The 24,415-nt window shown below is 43.6% G+C and overlaps 1 protein-coding gene across 3 annotated transcripts in view; it reads left to right on the forward strand.

Moving 5' to 3' along the window:
* The first annotated feature begins 18,258 nt into the window (after positions 1-18,258).
* ADARB1 (adenosine deaminase RNA specific B1) overlaps positions 18,259-24,415 on the forward strand; it is a 105,244-nt gene continuing 99,087 nt past the window's right edge. For 2 of the 3 annotated variants that reach the window (XM_073646557.1, XM_073646558.1), the window contains exon 1: positions 18,259-18,563. The gene's annotated coding sequence lies outside the window, so the exon portion shown is untranslated. The remainder of the gene's footprint in view (positions 18,564-24,415) is intronic. The other variant, XM_073646556.1, reaches the window with a different exon arrangement.

Here is a 24,415-nt window from a genome sequence, read left to right on the forward strand (position 1 = left end):
TCAGTTTGATATATGTAATAACTGTTGGACACAGTAATGTTTCTGCCTTGAAATGAGGTTTATTGTACTAACAGAAAATGTGCAATCTGCATTCAAACAAAATTTGACAGGTGCATAAGTATGGGCACCTCACCAGAAAAGTGACATTAATATTTAGTAGATCCTCCTTTTGCAAAAATAACAGCCTCTAGTCGCTTCCTGTAGCTTTTAATGATTTCCTGGATCCTGGATGAAGGTATTTTTGACCATTCCTCTTTGCAAAACAATTCCAGTTCAGTTAAGTTTGATGGTCGCCGAGCATGGACAGCCCTCTTCAAATGATCCCACAGATGTTCAATGATATTCAGGTCTGGGGACTGGGATGGCCATTCCAGAACATTGTAATTGTTCCTCTGCATGAATGCCTGAGTAGATTTGGAGCGGCGTTTTGGATCATTGTCTTGCTGAAAGATCCATCCCCTGCGTAACTTCAACTTTGTCACTGATTCTTGAACATTATTGTCAAGAATCTGCTGATACTGAGTGGAATCCATGCGTCCCTCAACTTTAACAAGATTCCTGGTGCCGGCATTGGCCACACAGCCCCAAAGCATGATGGAACCTCCACCAAATTTTACTGTGGGTAGCAAGTGTTTTTCTTGGAATGCTGTGTTTTTTTGCCGCCATGCATAACGCCTTTTTGTATGACTAAACAACTCAATCTTGGTTTCATCAGTCCACAGGACCTTCTTCCAAAAAGAAATTGGCTTCTCCAAATGTGCTTTTGGAGCCGACTCTGTTTGTGGCGTGCTTGCAGAAACGGCTTCTTTCGCATCACTCTCCCATACAGCTTCTCCTTGTGCAAAGTGCGTTGTATAGTTGACCGATGCACAGTGACACCATCTGCAGCAAGTTGATGCTGCAGCTCTCTGGAGGTGGTCTGAGGATTGTCCTTGACTGATCTCACCATTCTTCTTCTCTGCCTTTCTGATGTTTTTCTTGGCCTGCCACTTCTGGCCTTAACAAGAACTGTCCCTGTGTTCTTCCATTTCCTTACTATGTTCCTCACAGTGGAAACTGACAGGTTAAATCTCTGAGACAGCTTTTTGTATCCTTCCCCTGAACAACTATGTTGAATAATCTTTGCTTTCAGATCATTTGACAGTTATTTTGAGGAGCCCATGATGCTACTCTTCAGAGGAGATTCAAGCAGGAGAACAACTTGCAAGTGGCTATTTTAAGTAGCTTTTCTCATGATTGCATACACCTGGATATGAAGTTCAAAGCTCAATGAGGTTACAAAACCAAAAAAAGTGCTTTAGTAAGTCAGTAAAAAGTAGGTAGGAGTATTTAAAACAAGAAAATGATAAGGGTGCCCATACTTATGCACCTGTCAAATTTTGTTTGAATGCAGATTGCACATTTTCTGTTAGCACAATAAACCTCATTTCAAGGCAGAAACATTGCTGTGTCCAACAGTTATTACATATATCAAACTGAAATAGCTGTTGCAAAAACACCAATTTTTATAAAACATTAAGCTTAAGATTAATAGGGGTGCCCAAACTTTCTCATATAACTGTATATTGTGATTGATCTTGTTCTGATAGGAAGTAATAAACGGATATTAGATGATATATGTAACTTATATGTACATACTAAACAATATAATTTTAATTCTAATTCTTCTTATAATAGAATATGTAATCGTATCTGCAACATGAATAATTTCTTTAGGATTGTGTCCGTATTATCGGTGTAGTACTAGAGAATAGTCGTGCGCATTAATGTTCACTAGGTGGTATGATGAGCACTGAAAGTGTCCTAGGGAATGGTGCAGACTACTGGGAACAGAATGGTCTTCCAACAATCTTGAAGGAGTTCCCAGAGATGCTTAGCACTTGTTGGCCCTTTTGCCTTCACTCTGCGGTCCAGCTCACCCCAAACCATCTCGATTGGGTTCAGGTCTGGTGACTGTGGAGGCCAGGTCATCTGGTGTAGCACCCCATCACTCTCCCTCTTGGTCAAATAGCCCTTACACAGCCTGGAGGTGTGTTTAGGGTCATTGTCCTGTTGAAAAATAAATGATGGTCCAACTAAACGCAAACCGGATGGAATAGCATGCTGCTGCAAGATGCTGTGGTAGCCATGCTGGTTCAGTATGCCTTCAATTTCGAATAAATCCCCAACAGTGTCACCAACAAAGCACCCCCACACCATCACACCTCCTCCTCCATGCTTCACGGAGGGAACCAGGCATGTAGAGTCCATCCGTTCACCTTTTCTGTATCGCACAAAGACACGGTGTTTGGAACCAAAGATCTCAAATTTGGACTCATCAGACCAAAGCACAGATTTCCACTGGTCTAATGTCCATTCCTTGTGTTCTTTAGCCCAAACAAGTCTCTTATGCGTGTTGCCTGTCCTTAGCAGTGGTTTCCTAGCAGCTATTTTACCATGAAGGCCTGCTGCACAAAGTCTCCTCTTAACAGTTGTTCTAGAGATGTGTCTGCTGCTAGAACTCTGTGTGGCATTCACCTGGTCTCTAATCTGAGCTGCTGTTAACCTGCGATTTCTGAGGCTGGTGACTCGGATAAACTTATCCTCAGAAGCAGAGGTGACTCTTGGTCTTCCTTTCCTGGGACGGTCCTCATGTGAGCCAGTTTCTTCGTAGCACTTGATGGTTTTTGCAACTGCACTTGGGGACAATTTCAAAGCTTGTCCAATTTTTCGGACTGACTGACCTTCATTTCTTAAAGTAATGATGGCCACTCGTTTTTCTTTACTTAGCTGCTTTTTTCTTGCCATAATACAAATTGTAACAGTCTATTCAGTAGGACTATCAGCTGTGTATCCACCTGACTTGTGCACAACACAACTGATGTTCCCAACCCCATTTATAAGGCAAGAAATCCCACTTATTAAACCTGACAGGCCACACCTGTGAAGTGAAAACCATTTCCGGTGACTACCTCTTGAAGCTCATCAAGAGAATGCCAAGAGTGTGCAAAGCAGTCATCAAAACAAAAGGTGGCTACTTTGAAGAACCTAGAATATAAGACATATTTTCAGTTGTTTCACACTTTTTTGTTAAGTATATAATTCCACATGTGTTAATTCATAGTTTTGATGCTTTCAGTGTGAATGTACAATTTTCATAGTCATGAAAATACAGAAAAATCTTTAAATGAGAAGGTGTGTCCAAACTTTTGGTCTGTACTGTATATATATATACCCCTGTACGGTCACTGTCAGCTCCACAATAACAAAAATAACTACTAGCTACCACCACCAATCGTTTATACAGGCCGATTGGCCACCCATTACCGGGTAGCAGATGGCTTCAGGGGTGCAGTTTACAGAGCAAGAGGAACAGAGCTATTACATTTTATATATTTAATTCAGAAAGATAAGCAGTGTTTATAAAAAATATACAAGGATGATACAGAATGGAACAAAAAAAATATGATATATACAATTACAGAAAAAAAAAATTAAAAGGAATAACTAAAGAACATGACTAAACCTGTGTCATGGAAATGGCTCGGAGCTTAGCGGAGGGAGGTACTCCATAGGAATTCGGACAGAACCACAGCAAGCTGTATCTTCCAGAACTGACAAATGACCAAAACCTAACTACTGCTTTTTATTAGCTCAAACATGCCAACATGCCTCCTCTTATGAGGTCATGCGAGAGCTCATTGTGGGATGTGCCGGGTCTGTTAAAATTTTATGAGATAACCAACATACAGGATATCTTCGCCTCTGGAAGCTCCAGGCGGTAGATATTGTCATCAAATTTCTTATCGCAATTTTACCTTTACATAGGCATCAAAAATGACTTGGATAGCATTATCTATCGTCCCGTAAATAAGTTGGAGGGGTTAGAATAGTTTCATAGTGATGTGAGTTAATGTGTCATGTTGGTCCCTTTACCACGACATCGAAAATACATCTCCCACTAATATCGGATCAACGTAAACCACAATATTATTATCTGACCACTGGCAGAGGCAGGGCTGCAAGAGATCCTTAGATCTAGTGAAGCTCTTTCCTGGGGAAGCATACCTCTCCTCCTATGCGTCAACAAATCTCAGCCTGTCTGTTTCCCAGTGAATCTCCTGTTTAATTACCACTGCATGAGGCCGCTGCATCAATGGAGTTGGAAGTGTCAGCTCTCTTTCTCATTTCCCTTGTTTTGATTAATCCCTCTGTTCCTAGGTCTAATTAATCCCAGATGTTCAATGTGAGGGGGATATGTCCCCTCTGAGGAAATGTCTTATGGATTTTTATTTTTTCTCTATGACACTGAGCATTACATAGAGTTTCCAGGTTTTCCATTGTTTTTGCTCAATCCGCATGCCTCTTGTCTTGTATTCACTTGCTGTTTGTTGTCAAGTGACAGAGAATCCAGTGCATTTTTTTTATTTTCTCGAAACCCTCATACAGAGCAAGAGCAGCATCAAAATGTGCTGACCATCATGTGTCAGACGTTTGACCACAAAATCTTTTCCTAAAGATAATTTCAATACATTCCAGCGATAAGTAGAACCAGCAAAAGATGAATACAGATGCTGAACAAAGTCAAAGAATTTTACAGTCTGTAGACAACACTGCTGCTTTTACTCAGACCAAGTTCAGGCTGTGTCCGGCGCAGGGGACATACAGTGCTGGCCAAAAGTATTGGCACCCCTGCAATTCTGTTAGATAATACTCAGTTTCTTCCTGAAAATGATTGCAATCACAAATTCTTTGGTATTATTATCTTCATTTAATTTGTCTTCAATGAAAAAAACACAAAAAGAATTGTCCTAAAGCCAAATTGGATATAATTCCACACCAAACCTAAAAAAGGGGGTGGACAAAAGTATTGGCACCCTTTGAAAAATCGTGTGATGCTTCTCTAATTCGTGTAATTAACAGCACCTGTAACTTACCTGTGGCACCTAACAGGTGTTGGCAATAACTAAATCACACTTGCAGCCAGTTAACATGGATTAAAGTTGACTCAACCTCTGGCCTGTGTCCTTGTGTGTACCACATTGAGCATGGAGAAAAGAAAGAAGACCAAAGAACTGTCTGAGGACTTGAGAAACTAAATTGTGAGGAAGCATGAGCAATCTCAAGGCTACAAGTCCATCTCCAAAGACCTGAATGTTCCGGTGTCTTCTGTGCACAGTGTCATCAAGACGTTTAAAGCCCATGGCACTGTGGCTAACCTCCCTAGATGTGGACGGAAAAGAAAAATTGACGAGAGATTTTAACGCAAGATTGTGCGGATGGTGGATAAAGAACCTCGACTAACATCCAAACAAGTTCAAGCTGCCCTGCAGTCCAAGGGTACAACAGTGTCAACCCGTACTATCCGTCGACGTCTGAATGAAAAGGGACTGTATGGTAGGATACCCAGGAAGACCCCACTTCTTACCCAGAGACATAAAAAAGCCAGGCTGGAGTTTGCCAAAACTTACCTGAGAAAGCCTAAAACGTTTTGGAAGAATGTTCTCTGGTCAGATGAGACAAAAGTAGAGCTTTTTGGGAAAAAGCATCAACATAGAGTGTACAGGAAAAAAAAGAGGCATTCAAAGAAAAGAACACGGTCCCTACAGTCAAACATGGCGGAGGTTCCCTGATGTTTTGGGGTTGCTTTGCGGCCTCTGGCACTGGACTGCTTGACTGTGCATGGCATTATGAAGTCTGAAGACTACCAACAAATTTTGCAGCATAATGTAGGGCCCAGTGTGAGAAAGCTGGGTCTCCCTCAGAGGTCATGGGTCTTCCAGCAGGACAATGACCCAAAACACACTTCCAAAAGCACTATAAAATGGTTTGAGAGAAAGCACTGGAGACTTCTAAGGTGGCCAGCAATGAGTCCAGACCTAAATCCCATAGAACACCTGTGGAGAGATCTGAAAATGGCAGTTTGGAGAAAGCACCCTTCAAATATCAGGGACCTGGAGCAGTTTGCCAAAGAAGAATGGTCTACAATTCCAGCAGAGCATTGTAAGAAACTCATTGATGGTTACCGGAAGCTTTTGTTCGCAGTTATTTTGGCTAAAGGTTGTGCAACCAAGTATTAGGCTGAGGGTGTCAATACTTTTGTCCGGCCCTTTTTTGGAGTTTTGTGTGAAATGATCAATGATTTGATTTTTGCTTCATTCTCTTTTGTGTTTTTTCCTTGCAAGCAAATTAAATGAAGAGAATAATACCAAAGAATTTGTGATTGCAATCATTTTCAGGAAGAAACTGAGGATTATCTGACAGAATTGCAGGGGTGCCAATACTTTTGGCCAGCACTGTAGATGAAAAACTCATTAAGTTGATGAATCTATGCTTGCAATCCAGTATATCGTCCTGACATATTTAAGGCATTATCGTATGACCGACCATGGCAGTTTGATAGTTGAATTTCGTTCTGATGGAAACCTATATGGAAAGTTTTAGGAGAGACTCAAGAGGTTTCACACGTTTGCCAGTTTTGATCAAATCAGGGAGTTGATTGATCTGAGACAAGAGAACACACAACCAATTCTGTCTGTGTCCCAGACTTGTCTGCCCTCAGATGCCTGGTTACAAGTTATTACAAACCACAAAGATAAGGAAAGTGGGAGTGGTTTACATTACGTTACCTAAAAAGGAAGATGAGTTGGGAAAAACAAAGTCGTAAATTATTTATTCTGCAGCATTCCTTAGGATCTGGCTATATCTAGTTTAATATACGTTCAGAAACAAAGGAAGGCTTTATTACATCTCTATATCAGAGACAACACCCTGTTATTCATGAATAACACTTATAAAGCTAATTTTAAAATACAAAATTATCAAAGATTTATGAATTGTCTAAATAATAAAGCAAAGTATAAATATTTACATAACAGTTCTCATTAAGAAAATCCACAACAGTGTCTGTTAGATCCTTTGCTTCATGAGAAAAGATGGGGATGAACATCAAGAAACGTTCTACAGGCTAACAGCCTTTAATGTATCAGGTAGTAGATGTCAATTGATCTGTGTGTAAGATGTCTGGAGTAGAATCTACACTTACTGAATAATACTTTAACCCTTTTACTTTTTAAGAATAGTACAAAGAACCTGTTGTCACATTAAATCAATAAATCCCTCACAAATATTTCCAGATAAATATGACGGATTCCCTTTTCCAGGATTTCCATACTTTGAGTTCTTCCTAGAAAGGGTCAAATTTACTCTGCAGCTCTAGTATACCTAAATAGAGGTGCTTTTCACAAAATTAAAATATCATCAAAAAGTTAATTTATTTCAGTTCTTCAATACAAAAAGTGAAACTCAGATATTATATAGTCATTACAGACAGAGTGATCTATTTCAAGCGTTTATTTCTGTTAATGTTGATGATTATGGCTTACAGCCAATGAAAACACAAAAGTCATTATCTCAGTAAATTAGAATAATTAACAAAAACACCTGCAAAGTCTTCCTAAGTGTTTAAAACGGTCCCTTAGTCTGTTTCAGTAGGATCCACAATCATAGGGAAAACTGCTGACTTGACAAATGTCCAGAAAGCAGTCATTGACGCACTCCACAAGGAGGGTAAGCCACAAAAGGTCATTGCTAAAGAAGCTGGCAGTTCACAAAGTGCTGTATCCAAGCATATTAATGGAAAGTTGAGTGGAAGGAAAAAGTGTGGTAGAAAAAGGTGCACAAGCAACCGGGATAACCAAAGCCTTGAAAGGATTGTCAAGAAAAGGCCATTCAAAAATTTGGGGGAGATTCACAAGGAGTGGACTGCTACTGGAGTCATTGCTTCAAGAGCCACCACACACACACACACGTATCCAGGACATGGGCTACAAGTTTCGCATTCCTTGTGTCAAGCCACTCATGACCAATAGATAACGCCAGAAGCGTCTTACCTGGGCCAAGGAGAAAAAGACCTGGACTGTTGCTCAGTGGTCCAAGGTGTTGTTTTCAGATGAAAGTAAATTTTGCATTTTATTTGGAAATCAAGGTCCCAGAGGAAGAGTGGAGAGGCCACAATCCAAGCTGCTTGAGGTCTGGTGTGAAGTTTCCACAATCAGTGATGGTTTGGGGAGCCATGTCATCTGCTGGTGTAGGTCCACTGTGTTTTATCAAGACCAAAGTCAGCACAGCTGTCTACCAGGACATTTTAGAGCACTTCATGTTTCCCTCTGCCAACAAGCTTTTTGGAGATGGAAATGTCATTCTCCAGCAGGACTTGGCACCTGTCCACACTGCCAAAAGTACCAATACCTGGTTTAAAAACAACAGCATCACTGTGCTTGATTGGCCAGCAAACTCGCCTGACCTTAATCCCATAGAGAATACTGAGATAATGACTTTTGTGTTTTCATTGGCTGTAAGTCATAATCATCAACATTAACAGAAATAAACACTTGAAAGAGATCACTCTGTTTGTAATGACTCTATATAATATAGACATAGCTCCCAACCGTCCCTTATTCTGTGTGACATGAGCTGTTCTCCTGGCTTCTATTTATACTCACCTCTCTGATGTCACTCTGTAGCTCCTCCTCAGGGGGTGGTTCTGCTCACTGGTCAGTGAATAATTTAAATTATATTACACTCATCTCTTCCTTTGTCTGTGATCACATCTGCCAATGGGACTTGAACTAGGATCTCAGTGTCCAGAGGCTGCAGCTATAACCACTGAGCTACAGCTCTCAATGGTAACAATAGGAAGATTTAGTTATCTTGACTCTACAATGCAGTCAATGAATCCAGAAGCAGAGTATACATCTCCATAGAAATACATTGTGTATAGCAATGCATTTTTATGGTGTCTGTATACTGAGCAGAAGAAAATTATTTTTTTGATCCTATAAATAAAAGTAGTAAATTTGTGAGCAATTACAAATATATTTCTTTTTACCTGGTCTTGAACCCACAACCTTAAAACATTACTGACACCGACACTTAACCTGCAGAGCCACAAGCTACATTGATATCATTGCTAGAATTCTGTCTACTTGATCTGTACTGCAGGATCTGCCTAGGATAGAAATACACTGATACATAGTACACAGAAGTGTATTTCTAGGTATTTTTATTCTACATGGAGAATAAGAGATTTTTTTCCAGCCTATAAAATTGGTAATAAACAATAAAGAAAAACATTTGATAATGAAAAAAATATTCATTTTTAATGTGTTTTGTAAAAAATAATGAACATCACAAATCAGCAAATAACACGGACATATCTGGTGTCCCTGAAATCGTAACAACCCACAGAACACAGCGATCAGATTATTTTCGGGGATCGGTAAATGGTGTAAAAAAATGGCGTGACTGATATTTTTTCTTTATTAAACCCATAAAAAATGTAATAAAACTGCAATGCTGAGGCCCTGTTCACACGTAGCGTAAATGCTGCGTTCTTTTTGCTGCTTTTTTTCTGCAGGTGTTTGCACCAGACAGTGCAGTAACAATTTTCTCTGACTATTGTGTGTTTGCTGCGTTTCTTTTATGTGTTTTCCCGCTTATTTGATGCGATTTTGGGGAAGATATGAAGCAGAGTTTTTAACTCTTTTTAATAGTACAGACAGACTTTGATTCTGCACTTAAAAATGCAGCAGCGTTTTTTTTTCTCCATGCGTTTTTTTTAGAAGACGCCTATAGAGAGAAATGCTCCAAAACCGCAGAGTAGTGATGAGCGAGCGTGTATTGTTAACCCTTTCGGCAAGCACGCTCGAGTATTTTCGATGTGTTTGGCATCTATGTTTGAGCTGCTGCTGCTGCATGTGTCGCGGCTGTTAGACCGCTGTGACACATGCAGGATGCCGTGACACATGCAGCTGCGGCGGCACTAACATAAATGCCGAGAGTGCTTGCCGAAAGGATTAACAACACACGCTCGCTCATCACTACCAGAGTTCAGCAGCGTCTTCAGACGCTTCTATGTGGAGCCTAAAAAAATGCAGATACTTCAGTAAGTGCAAAATCAAAGCTTTTCTGTACTATAAAAACGCGGCTTTACATCTGCACCAGAAACGCATCAAATAAGGGGGAAGAGATTGTTTTTGAGGAGTTTGGTGCGGTTCCTGCAGAAAACAAAAACACAGTATTTCCGCAACGTATAGTGAAGCTACATAGAGATGAGAAAGTTCTGGCAGCTTCGACTGTGAATGAGGAACAAAAAATAATCTACAGGTCCCAACAAGGGATGAGCAGGATGCACAGATGAAGTCACGCTGCCCTGAAAAATAAGAGATTTGCGGCCTCCTGTCCAGCCGCCAGGTAGCACTGATCTGGACGCTGGATTGGAGACACAGGAATCCATCCGCTCATCTCTAGTCCCAACTGTTCTGGATACAGCAGACAGTCCCGGATTTGGGTCTACAGCCTGCAGTCTCGGCCGTCTGCTGAATTTCCCTCGCTACCAGCGCTCCTATGACAACTCCTCCTGCCAGGGGAGAAAGAGAATGGTAAATGGGCGTGGATTTAGGTGTGGCCAAAAATTGCCCCTCTTTCTGTTCATCAAAAGTTGGGAGGTATGTGTATGAGTTTGACTTTTTGCATTGAAGAACTGAAATAAATTAACTTTTTGATGTTATTCTAATTTTATGAGAAGCACCTGTAATTGTAATTTTTTGCTGACCCAATAATCTGATTGTCGCCACGAAATGGCAAACCTCTGGAGGCAAGAAAGCGAATTACAGAAACCACATGTGTTAACTCTTTATGCCAATATTCCTGCTCTGAGCGATGTTGCTCAAGTAATAAAGAATCTACACTTCCAGTTTCTTTATGCCCTATCAAATATGCTGTCATGCACTTTCGATATTCTTGGCCATTTTCATGTTCTACAATAACATTGCCGCGCTTCCAGTCATTGAACCCCGATGTAGCAAAGTCAGATTCTTTCTTGGACAATAGACAATGTAGTACAAAAAACCTTGGGATGGTGACTTGAGCAGCCATTCACGTTTCACGCCAAACACTCGCCATTCCAGTTTACGTTTGAACACATTGTTTGTTAGATACTCTGCACGAGTTTGAAAAGTTGCTAACATGATTCTAACATGATGAGGGCCCACTACGAATCCAGTAATCTATTGTGTAGTATCATTGATGTTCCATAGCTCCAAATCTGTCTCCAGAATTGCAAACTCCTTACTGTTAAAGATTTATGTATTTCCTCTTGTAAATTGTCACCAGCAACAGGCAATGATGGTATGTCTGCTGCACCTGGATGATTGGTAGCAGGATTAGCTGTAGATGTGAATGCTATATCTGAAGGAACAGTACTAGGGCTGACATTACAGGAGTGGATGCTGTTGTGGATGCTACGATATCTGAAGGAAGGACCGTCTCCAGGTTTTCATGGGCCCTGGGCGAAAGAGTCTCAGTGGGCCCCTTTAATACATACCATGATTCATGATGCAGATACCGCAGAGAAATATAGGTATAGTACAATGCAAAGATTTCACTTCTTACATTACATGAGCGATATCTATTGTAAATTCTACAATAGCTCAGAAACCAGAGAATCCTCGCAGCACACAGTGCGTGTTCTGGGGGTACGCAAAAGTTTTCATTTTAGACCGGACTGTATAGTCCTCGATACAGTATTTTGGGCACCACATAGTCCTCCATACAGTATTTTGGGCACCACATAGTCCTCCATACAGTATTATGGGCACCACATAGTCCTCCATACAATATTATTGGCACCGCATAGTCCTCCATACAGTATTTTTGGCACCACATAGTCCTCCATACAGTACTATGGGCACCACATAGTCCTCCATACAGTATTATGGGCACCACATAATCCTCCATACAGTACTATGGGCACCACATAGTCCTCCATACAGTATTATTGGCACCGCATAGTCCTCCATACAGTATTTTTGGCACCACATAGTCCTCCATACAGTACTATGGGCACCACATAGTCCTCCATACAGTACTATGGGCACCACTCAGCCCTCCATACAGTATTATGAGTACCACATAGTCTTCAATACAGCATTATGGGCACCACATAGTCCTCCATACAGTATAAATAGCCCCATATATTGATTCATACAGAATAATGGGCCCTATATAGTGCTTCATACAGAATAATGGACCCCATATATTGCTCCATACAGAATAAGGGGCCCCATATAATGCTCAATACAGAATAATGGACCCTATATATTGCTCCATACAGTATAATGGGCCACATATATTGCTTCATACAGAATAATGGACCCTATAATGCTTCATACAGAATAATGAACCCCATATAATGATCCATACAGAATAATGGACCCCATATATTGCTCCATACAGAATGGGCCCCATATAATGCTCCATACAGTATGGACCCCATATAATGCTCCATACAGAATGGGCCCCATATATTGCTCCATACATAATGGGCCCCATATATTGCTCCATACATAATGGACCCCATATATTGCTCCAAACATAATGGGCCCCATATATTGCTCCATACAGAATGTGCTCCATATATTGCTCCATACAGAATGGGCCCCATATAATGCTCCATACAGAATTGGCCCCATATAATGCTCCCTACAGTATGGACCCCATATATTGCTCCATACAGAATGGACCCCATATAATTCTCCATACAGAATGGGCCCCATATATTGCTCCATACAGAATGGACCCCATATAATTCTCCATACAGAATGGGCCCCATATATTGCTCCATACGGAATGGGCCCCATATAATGCTCCCTACATAATGGGCCCCATATATTGCTCCATACAGAATGGGCTCCATATAATGCTTCATATAATGCTTCAGAACAATGGACCCCATATATTACTCCATACAGAATAAGGGGCCCCATATAATGCTCCATACAGAATGGGCCCCATATATTGCTCCATACAGAATGAGCCCCATATATTGCTTCATACAGAATGGGCCCCATATAATGCTCCATACAGTATGGACCCCATATATTGCTCCATACATAATGGGCCCCATATATTGCTCCAAAGAGAATGGGCCCCATATCTTGCTCCATACAGAATGGGCCCCATATAATGCTCCATACATAAAGGGCCCCATATATTGCTCCATACAGAATAGGCCCCATATATTGCTCCATACAGAATGTGTCCCATATATTGCTCCATACAGAATGGGCCCCATATAATGCTTCATACATAATGGGCCCCATATATCGCTCCATACAGAATGGGCCTCATATAATGCTCCATACAGTATGGACCCCATATAATGCTCCATACAGTATGGGCCCCATATATTGATCCATACAGAATGGGCCTCATATAATGCTCCATACATAATTGGCCCCATATAATTCTCCATACAGAAAGGGCCCCATACATTGCTCCATACAGAATGGGCCCCATATAATGCTCCATACATAATGGGCCCCATATAATGCTCCATACAGTATGGGCCCCATATAATGCTCCATACAGAATGTGCCCCATATAATGCTCCAAACATAATGGGCCCCATATAATTCTCCATACAGAATGGGCCCCATATATTGCTCCATACAGAATGGGCCCCATATATTGCTCCATACAGAATGGACCCCATATATTGCTCAATACAGAATGGGCCCCATATATTGCTCCATACAGTATGGGTCCCATATCTTACTCCATACATAAAAAAATCAAATATTCACCTCTCCTTGCTGGCCGCTGCTGCTCCGGACTCCTCAGCATCTTCCAAATCTCGCCCCCTGAGCTGAGACGTCAAAGATTTAGAAGACGCGAAAGACACCGGAGCAGTGGGGTACGGAGAGAGTTAAGTATTGCAAGTGTCAGGGCCCTGAACAAGCAAGGGAGCCCATTCGCGGGCGCTGCTACCGGGCTCACCCGACTCACAGAACAGTACTAGTGGCTGACATTGCAGGAGTAGATGCTGATGTGGATGCTATATCTGTAGGCATGGTAAGTGTCGGTCACAGTTGTGTTGAGCCACGATGTTAATTTTGGAAGTTTACCTATTTTCTCCTTCTCTGCAGCTCTCGTCCTCCTATATACTCCACTCAAAACATTGTTTCATTTTTGCTAAGTTAGGGTGCTTTCATATTGCGCCTAGTACAGGCTCGGTGGTCCCGTCGGGGCATATTATTTATTTATATAGCGCCATTGATTCCATGGTGCTGTACATGAGAAAGGGTTACATAAAAAATACAGATATCACTTACAGTAAACAAACTAACAATGATAGATTGGTACAGGGGGAAGAGGACCCTGCCCTCGCGGGTTTACATTCTACAGGATGGTGGGCAAGGAGACAGTAGGTTGGGGGGTTGCAGCAGCTCCGGTGGTGGTGAGGAGGCAGCATAGTCATGGCAGGCTGTAAACTTTCTTGAAGAGATGGATTTTCAGGTTCCTTCTGAAGAATCTGAATGTGGTGGATAATCAGATGTGTTGAGGCACAGAATTCCAGAAGATGGGGGGATATTCGGGAGGAGCCTTGGAGGCGATTGGGTGAGGAACGAGTAAGTGTGGAGGAGAAAAGGAGGTATTGGGAGGACCAGAGATTACGTGAGGGAAGATATCGGGAGATTAGTTCGGAGATGTACGAAGGAGAGAGGTTTTGGATGGCTTTGTAGGTCAGTGTTAGAAGTTTGAACTGGATATACTGGGGAAATGAGAGCCAGTCAAGGGATTTGCAAAGAGGAGAAGCGGAGGAGTAGCGGGGAGAGAGATGTTGTTACGGATCCAGGTGGTGGAACCTCTGTGCTGCGGTACAAGGAGGGACCAGAGGGGCGTGACTAGGTGTCAACTCGGACCGACCAAGGTCGTACGGCGGCTCAATCGACTCTGTGACCCGGGAGGGACCGAGCAGAGGGACCAGGTGCTACTCTGGGGACCGACCTTGTATGAGAGCAGGTGGCTCCCACAGGTCAGAAGGCAGGGACTGACCGGTACAGCAGATGAGCACGGCAAGCAGGCTGACGAGTGATCCGGGCAGATGGACAGTTAGGCACGGCAGGATAACAAGCAGGAGCCTCCAGGTAGGCTGACAGGTAAACACGGCAGGTAACAAGCAGGAGCCTCCAGGTAGGCTGACAGGTAGACACGGCAGGTAACAAGCAGGAGCCTCCAGGTAGGCTAACAGGTAGACACGGCAGGTAACAAGCAGGAGCCTCCAGGTAGGCTGACAGGTAGACACGGCAGGTAACAAGCAGGAGCCTCCAGGTAGGCAGACAGGTAGACATGTCAGGTAACAATCAGGAGCCTCCAGGTAGGCAGGCTAGTAGGCACGGCAGGTAACTGGAAGATGCTTCCAGGTAAGCAAGCGTGTTGGGCCCATAGACAGACTGGACCGTAGGCAGACTGTCGGGCTGGAGAGTAGACAAGCTGGCGGACAGGACTGGTAGTCAGGCAGGCGGGCAGGACTGGTAGTCAGGCTGGCGGGCAGGACTTGTAGTCAGGCTGGCGGGCAGGCAGGACTTGTAGTCAGGCATAGCAGCGGGACCTGAGGGCTGAAGCAGAGTTTAATACACAAAGCTACAACCTTGCACGGGCACCTCCATATTGGAGGAGGTGCCTTTTATAGGGGAAGTCCTCTGGCCATTGGCCGGGGACTTTTTAGGATGGCGCGCGCGGCCCCTTTAAGAGGGAGGGAGCGGGCGGGCGCGTGCGCGCCCTTAGCACAGAGCCGGGGAAGCTGCGTGCAGCAGCCGCAGCTGCAGGGAGGTCGGAAGACGCCGGAGCAGGACTGCGGCGGTAAGGGGGACGTCGTCTCTGCCGGGCAGGAGGCAGAGACGCCGATGCTACAGATGTATTAGCTGGGCAGCAGAATTAAGGATGGACTGGAGGGGAGCGAGAGTGTTAGCAGGAAGGCCAGAGGAGGATGTTGCAGTAGTCGAGGCAGGAGATGATTAGGGCATTCACAAGCATTTTAGTAGATTGAGGGATAGGAAGGGACGGATTCTGGTATGTCCAGACAAAACAGAATTTGGATGTATGCACCGACGGGGCCATAGACTATTTTGGTGCCGCAGAGCGACGTGCACGCTAAATAATTTTCGAGCCTTTACGCCTACTGGAGGCATACACCTAGACGTAGTCTGCTACATCTGGGTGTCTGTCACCAGTAGGCGTACACTCTTGAAAATGATGCACAGCAGAGTCACCATTGTCTGTGGAGAAAATCTAATCTAGCCGAAGACTTCATCCATTATAAATTTATGGTTAAAACATACAACTCCGCCCTTCACCTCTCGAAACTTTCCAAAAATCCTAAACGCCTCTTTGACACTTTTCATTTCCTCCTCCAACCAAGAGTGAAAACCCCGACTACCGACCTCAGCGCTGACGATCTGGCTAATTATTTCAAAGAAAAAATTGACCATATCAGACAGGAAATTTTCTCCCAATTCCCTAATACCATGCATTATCCACCCTCTCCCATGACATCTAGTTCACTCTCTGTCTTTGAACCAGTGACAAAAGAAGAAGTGCTCATGCTCCTTGCATCTTCTCGCCCTACCACCTGCACCAGTGACCCTATTCCCTCACATCTCCTTCAATCCCTTTCCCCGACTGTCACCACTCACCTAACTGAAATATTTAATCTCTCTCATCTGGTATCTTTCCCTCCTCATTTAAACACTCCAGCATACATCCATCAATTAAAAAGTCATCCCTCGACCAAAACTGTGCTAACTACAGACTGGAGTCTAATCTCCCCTTCATCACTAAACTCCTGGAACGTTTGGTCCACTCCTGTCTAATCTGCTCTCAGATAACTCTCTTCTTGACCTCTACAATCCGGTTTCCGCTCTTTACACTCCACTGAAACTGCTCTCACTAAAGTCCTTAATGATCTACTAACAGCTAAATCTAATGGTCACTACTCCCTGCTGATTCTCCTGGATCTCTCTGCAGTATTCGACACTGTGGATCACCAGCTCCTCCTCACTATGCTCTGCTCTATGGGGCTCAAGGACACTGTTCTCTCCTGTTTCTCCTCCTACCTCTCTGACCGCTCCTTCACGGTATCTTTTGCAGGCTCCTCTTCTTCTCCCCTTCCCCTTACTGTCGGGGTTCCTCAAGGATCGGTCCTAGGCCCCCTCCTCTTCTCCTTATACACCACCCCTATTGGACAAAACAATTAGTAGATTCTGCTTTCAGTACCATCTCTATGCTGATGACACCCAATTATACACATCGTTTCCTAACCTCACCCCTGAATTATTACAAAACACCAGTGATTGTCTTTCCTCCATCTCTAACATCATGTCTTCCCTCTATCTGAAACTGAACCCAGCAAAAACTGAACATCTTGTGTTTCCTCCCTCCACTAATCTACTTATGCCCAATATTGCCATCTCCGTGTGTGGCTCCGCCATTAACCCCCAGCAACAAGCCCGCTGTCTTGGGGTCATACTTAATTCAGATCTTTCCTTCTCTCCCCATATAAACTGATTATTGCGGTCTGTGGCCCCGCCGGTGCATACGTCTGAATCCTGTTGTGTGGGGACGTATGCTCTGACAGGGCCACCGAGCGTGTACCAGACGCAATGTGAACGCACCCTTATTCACCTGGTGGCAGATGGGGGGCCCATATGTTCTAGGCTTCTGGCACATTCAGCAGGGAGGAGACTGCTCCTTTCTCTCCGCTGATGCCCCCCTGCATAATGTCACCATTTCAGAATGCTTGAGGACGGAGGACGCTGGAATCTTATCTGACCGCTGTTAGCGGAGAGAACACTCTCTTCTTTTTCAGGATATATTCTGCTATTTTTAAGGTGAAGGAGGCAGCGCACTACTAGGTCACCAGCATGAAGAATGCTCAGCTAAACACAGCCATTCTTTTAGTGTAAAGTTGTCCTAAAGTTTAGATATTCCATAACATCCACAGATCAGCAGGAGCCCCACTGCTCGTGGTGCCCCAGGCAGGTGCCCAGCGGGTCCACGCGTCAGATGGGTTCAGCGCACTGCCCTGTGCTATCAGCCTGCAGCCCGTGCACTCGGCTCCTCACCTCCGGGAACCTCACACTCTTGCTTTGCTCCATTGTAGGATAAAAGCAATACAAATAGAATTAATTGGAGCTTGTAAAGAACAGGGAGACACTATCCTCTCCTGTGAGCAGAAGCTAAATCCCCCGACGCCAATATTATAGGCTGAAACTTGCCACAGGGCGACAGCTGCAGCCGCTTCTCTCCCCCGACGTGACTCTGCCCGTTACCAACATGTCACCTTCTGGGCTTCAGAAAGTGACGCACGCAAGTTGTGGGCGGAGCGCGCCCTCTGTACGCAGACTATTGTTGGTGCCGCGGGGACGCGCAGTGGGCGTGGGCAGGGACGAGGTGCTGCGCGCTCTGATTGGCCGGCGTCGCGCGCGCCTTGTTGGCGGGAGGAGAATCGCGGAGCGCTGCGTGTGAGCTGTGAGAGAGTGCGCAGCACCGGGCACACTGCACAGCACCGAGCTCCGGCTGACTGGGAAGGTGCACCTGACTGACAGGAGCGGCGCGGATACAGGAGACGGCCCCGCCGGCTTGTCATACGTGACAGAGACTATTGTGCAACGGAGAACGCTGCTGAGACCACCGGGGAGCCCCGCCGACCGGCCTGTCCGTGATTCTCTCAGACCGTGAAGGTGAGAGCCGGGGTGTACCGCTCCTCAGTGAGGAGGGAGGGCTGCCGCGCCGTGTGCTGCTATGTGCCTGCTGCTGTCACAGGGCTGCTGCACGGAGCCATTCATTGTGCGGGGGCTGCATGTGTGCGGCTGTCAGGTGAGGATGGGCAGGCTGCTCTATGGTGGTGGCCATTCTCTGACCACTGGTGGCCGATACCTGGCCTGTGGTGGCCATTCTCTGACTATTGGTGGCCGATCCCCCCAGTCATCTGCTGCTGATCCATTATACAGCAGAAAGCTTCTCACTGATGGAGACGGTTTCTATCTACCGTAGACCTAAAACGATCCCAACGATCGTCAGTGATCATCAGCACATCCCAACTACAAGCCACCTGGTAATCTGACATCTGATGCAATGGACGATCGCCTCATTTACAGTCAGAGGGGCATCTGTGTAGTTATGAGCATTGTGAGTTGTAGGTAGGTGGTCTGCTGTGCACAGGACAGGGGGGTTCATCTGTAAAGCCCTGATGATGGATCATGTGCTCCGCTTTATGGACAAGGTGGTGCTATTGCAGGACTTTCCTGACTGACGTGCATCAGTCTGATCAGTTCAACCTCTATGTCTCATGACGGACGGAGAAAAAACTAATGCAAAGAAAAAGCAGAGCAGATGTCCATAGGAAGCTAAAGGACAGACCATGACTCTCTGAAAACGCTGGCTGCTTTTGTTTAGGTCCTTCATAAACCTCTTTTAATAGAGTGCAGAAAGTTCACACAATATGGGAATTACTTATAATCTGTATCATAATGCACAACCATACAGCGTGACATTACTACTATATAGATCAGTCATTTATCTGTGTCAGTCCATATGGAGACACCGCAGGGAGCATGTTCTGCCCATACATACTGTACGCAGTTGTGACGTGTGTGCAGACTACTGTTCATACAATCAGGTAGATCACTAAAAAAAAAAAAAGTGCCCGCCGGGATCTGATTAGTTATAGGCTACTACTCAAATCTCATGTATGTTTCGCCTTTATGTTGTCTTGACAGAGACAGAGCCTCTGAGTATATTTCTAGTTGTTCTACTAAGCCTAGGTTCACATTTATAAAGTGCTCTCCACCAAGCTCTATGTCCTCTCAGAAACCCCCAAAACCTTTATTCCAACGGGAGCCTCTGTGGCCACTTTCTGGACTCCCTCCTGGCAGTATTTCTCTCTGACGGACATGCAGATCAATGTGGTTTACTTAAGATTTTTTTTCATTGCTGTGTTCCTGCTAGTCACTCTGCCATGACCCACAAAACCATTGGTGCGGCAGCTCTGGGAGATTGCAATAAGTGACTTTTCTTTAATTTCTAGAGATTTATATGGATCCAAAATAATCAGACCCTACAATCAGATGTGAGGAGTATTGACGATGGTTGTACCCTTCTCACTGCAGTTTTGGTCACTTTTTATTTTTATTATATTGGACGCGTAAATGACAGTGCCAGAGTATATTGTATATTCTTTTATTTAGATTGATGCCTAGTTTATAAAAAATAATACATAGAAATAAAGTCAATGTGAAAAATAAATGCAAAAATAAAGTACCCAAGTTTGAAGTGTGGTGCTATCAGCATCTAGCTGGACACATCCTTTACCAGGTTCCTCATTGTTTATCATGGTGCTTTGTAAGCAGTGATTTAATTAGGCTGAGCCTAGTTTATGGGCCTGCTTGACCATCTGCTTCTTTTTGTTTTATCTCCGGTATTGAGGTTGTGCACTGTCTGATCTAGAGACCCCTATTGAGTATCAGTTATGTGAGATTTAAAAAAAAATAAAGGGAAACATTAGCCAAATTGTGACTTACAGTAGCCATTGAGGATGCTTATCCTACATTTCTTGTCCATAGTTCTTGACTATAACTAAATTTAGATTATGAAGTTCGGAGTTGATGTTTGGAGGGTGACCCTTTCTTATGTGCGGATGGAGAGCTTTGTAGTATTTCTGCTTGATTCTAATCTACGTATACAATGACCCTTTACTATATATACGATGTCACCTTTAAAAATAGATTCTATTTCTTAAGGCCCCTGAGTATAAAGCTATTTGCGTGTGTGAAATCATACAACTTAATGGGGTTTCTGTACATAGCGCATTCTGAAACGTAAGTGACACAATCGGGAATTAATGAATAACAAGTATTAGATTGACATCTAGATTGCTCTGCATACAGAGAGCCTGCTGCAGCATTTGTGCCCTTCCCCCACACGTAGATCCTGTCATTAGGAAGCTGATCACAGCATCCCTCAGCACCATGCTAACATGTACAGCCATACCTCGCATTGTAATGTGTACCAGTTTTTCAGTATCCAACTGAGATAATAAAATGGGCCTCTCACAAGGCTCAATTGTGGCGTTTTTTTCCCCAGTTTGTCTTGTACAAAATGCATTTTTTTACCCTTTCTTTGAGATCTCATATGTTGCTGTTTGTAATGTTTTGCACATCTTCCAGTTTAGAGGATGACTTGTGCATCCTTTCTCTTAACTAAGTGAGCAACTCTGGTATTGAGAAGTTATCTCCTCTCAGAACATCTGGTAAAGCATGTTCACCTTTTTTAAAGGCGTGATTCCATTATAAATGTGCCTATAACACAGATCACTTGTGCCCCATAATTCACGAAAATGAATGCAGGTCAGTAGGAGGAGGAATATGCAGCTACTGTCAATTCTATTCAATAGGAAATGTATAAATAGTGGGGTGAACTTTTTAAATGGAAATCCCCTGTATGGCTATGATTGCACCATCAAGGTCAGAACGTTTGAACTGCTGTTCTTCTACGTGGCTTATTTATTTCCCCTCTGATGTAAAGAGAAGTTGCACCAAAACCTTGTTGTAGATGGAGAAGATGTCACTAGAGGAGGCTTGTGCTCATATACCTGGTCTGCTATCTCAATCAAGATAGGAGGGCTCTGTCCTTTTTGACTATTTAGTAGAACAGCTCCACCCTCTTGATTTTTCAGGCCACATTCAGATGTCAGTTTTTCACATATGAGTGCTATACGTGTTTTTCATGTGATAGCCTATGAGGCCATTCACATGGCTCCTGAAAATCTCAGAGACATGTCCAATTTTGATCCAAGGGTTGGATCGAAATCGGCAATGCAAGTGTATGGGTCCGTGAAAAAAAATCGGTCTCCACTCGGATGTCATCAGAGTGCCTGATTTACACCATCAGAAAGGAGAAGGTGGAGAAACTTTTTTTTTTTTTTTTTTTACTCCACCTGCGAGAAACTGATGACACTGATAATAATGGGTCAATTTTTCTCGTACGTGAGAAACTATGTCTGAATGAAGCCTTACTGTAATTTGATTACAATGATTAAAGTCCATCCCCTCTGTTGGACCTCAGACAGACTTTTACAGCTAGAACACGTATCTGTTGCAGTCTGTAGCTGTTCACTGTCTAAGTATCTGAAAAATAAGTCCTTTTTTTTCATCCAAGTAGTGCACAGATCAAACTTGTCTATTCAAGTCTATGGATCTGTGAAACACTTGGACAGCACATGGATGTCATCTTGGTTGCATCCTAGAGTTGCCCATTTTTCACTGTTTGGTAGGAGAAGATTGACAAACCTCCCTGATGATATATATTTTTTCTGTAGAATGAGAAAAATTGATAACACTGATAATATAAATTGACAAACTTATGAAAATCGGTACATTGTTTACATGTGAGAAAAATCACTGATATCTAAATATGGCCTCATCCTGAATGTGACAGAAAATAGAATATAATTCTCACTATGTCATAGATATATGGCTATTTGAGGCCTAAATCCTGCTGATAGGTTCCCTTTAATGATGAACGTAGGAGTGTACTATATGTGGAATTCTGTTCTCAGTGTTGTCATCAGAGGTTGTGTCTGTTTGGACAGGACTCAATGTTATGTATGGAAATAAAAACATAACACAGAATCAGGATGTACTTTGTTTTCCTGATGGGGAAGGCACTTGCCACAAGAAGGCTATTCTGCTTAACCCCTTCCTGAAATCTGCAGTAAGATAGTTTTATGTCAGATACATGTATGAGTGAGCGGAGGAACCGACCATGATATCTTGTAGGCATTGGCTGTGTTGTACAGTCTGCCTCTGCCTTCTAACTGCAGCTATCAGAGCCAGCTGTGACTCCATTATGTTGTGCCAATGGGCTCCTGTTTCCGCCATGTTGGTACTTTTATAAAGCCCAACAGTGATTTGCTGGTTTAGTCCCTTATGAAAAGCTATAAAATCCATTCTTTTTTTAAACTTTTTTGCATTTTTTTTAAAGCACAAATCGACTCCCTTTTTGTTTTGAAAATATAACAGCATATTTGGTGTCGCTGCATCTGTAAATCAGTTTAAATATAAAATTAATCCATACTGCAAGTTAGATCCAGAGCTGCAATCAACTGACACCCAGTTATGGTTTCTCGACGAATTGTCAATCAGCTTGTATAAGGGTACGTGCACAAGATCAGTAATTGCTGCGGATTGCACGCTGCGCACTTACGCTGCGCACTTGGGCTGCGTGCAATCTGCAGCGGCCAGATGTTAGAGCATAGTGAATGGGATTTATACAAATCCCATGCCCATTATGCGTCTCCATACACCTGCGGCTTTCCCGCGGACACAGACATGCGGCACGTCTTTACAGACCGCAGCATGTCAACTTCTCTAGCGGAGACGCTTGTCTCCGCAAGAGAAATTATATCACTGTAATGTTTAAGATGCAGTGAATCCACATGTGTTCAATGAACACGTTCAACACTGAACACATTCAATGAACACATGCGGATTCACTTGCGTGCAGCGCTTTGGATGCAGCATAAAGTATGCTGCATTCAAAGCGCTGCCAATACCGACCGTGTGCACATACCCTAACAGAGAAAAATCTCATCTACAGTACAGAAGTTTGGACACACCTTCTCATTTAAAGATTTTTCTGTATTTTCATGACTATGGAAATTGTACATTCACACTGAAGGCATCAAAACTATGAATTAACACATGTGGGATTATATACTTAACAAAAAAGTGTGAAACAACTGAAAATATGTCTTATATTCTAGGTTCTTCAAAGCAGGCACCTTTTGCTTTGATGACTGCTTTGCACACTCTTGGCATTCTCTTGATGATCTTCAAGAGGTAGTCACCGGAAATGGTCTTCCAACAATCTTGAAGGAGTTCCCAGAGATGCTTAGCACTTGTTGGCCCTTTTGCCTTCAGTCTGCGGTCCAGCTCACCCCAAACCATCTCGATTGGGTTCAGGTCTGGTGACTGTGGAGGCCAGGTCATCTGGCGCAGCACCCCATCACTCTCCTGCTTGGTCAAATAGCCCTTACACAGCCTGGAGGTGTGTTTGGGGTCATTGTCCTGTTGAAAAATAAATGATGGTCCAACTAAACGCAAACCGGATGGAATAGCATGCTGCTGCAAGATGCTGTGGTAGCCATGCTGGTTCAGTATGCCTTTAATTTTGAATAAATCCCCAACAGTGTCACCAGCAAAGCACCCCCACACCATCACACCTCCTCCTCCATGCTTCATGGTGGGAACGAGGCATGCAGAGTCCATCCGTTCACCTTTTCTGCGTCGCACAAAGACACGATGGTTGGAACCAAAGATCTCAAATTTGGACTCATCAGACCAAAGCCCAGATTTCCACTGGTCTAATGTCCATTCCTTGTGTTCTTTAGCCCAAACAAGTCTCTTCTGCTTGTTGCCTGTCCTTAGCAGTGGTTTCCTAGCAGCTATTTTACCATGAAGGCCTGCTGCACAAAGTCTCCTCTTAACAGTTGTTGTAGAGATGTGTCTGCTTCTAGAACTCTGTGTGGCATTGA

This window comes from Phyllobates terribilis, unplaced genomic scaffold, assembly GCF_046119375.1.
Source record: "Phyllobates terribilis strain yellow unplaced genomic scaffold, ASM4611937v1 Scaffold_9__5_contigs__length_417890890, whole genome shotgun sequence".
Taxonomy (NCBI): Eukaryota; Metazoa; Chordata; class Amphibia; order Anura; family Dendrobatidae; genus Phyllobates; species Phyllobates terribilis.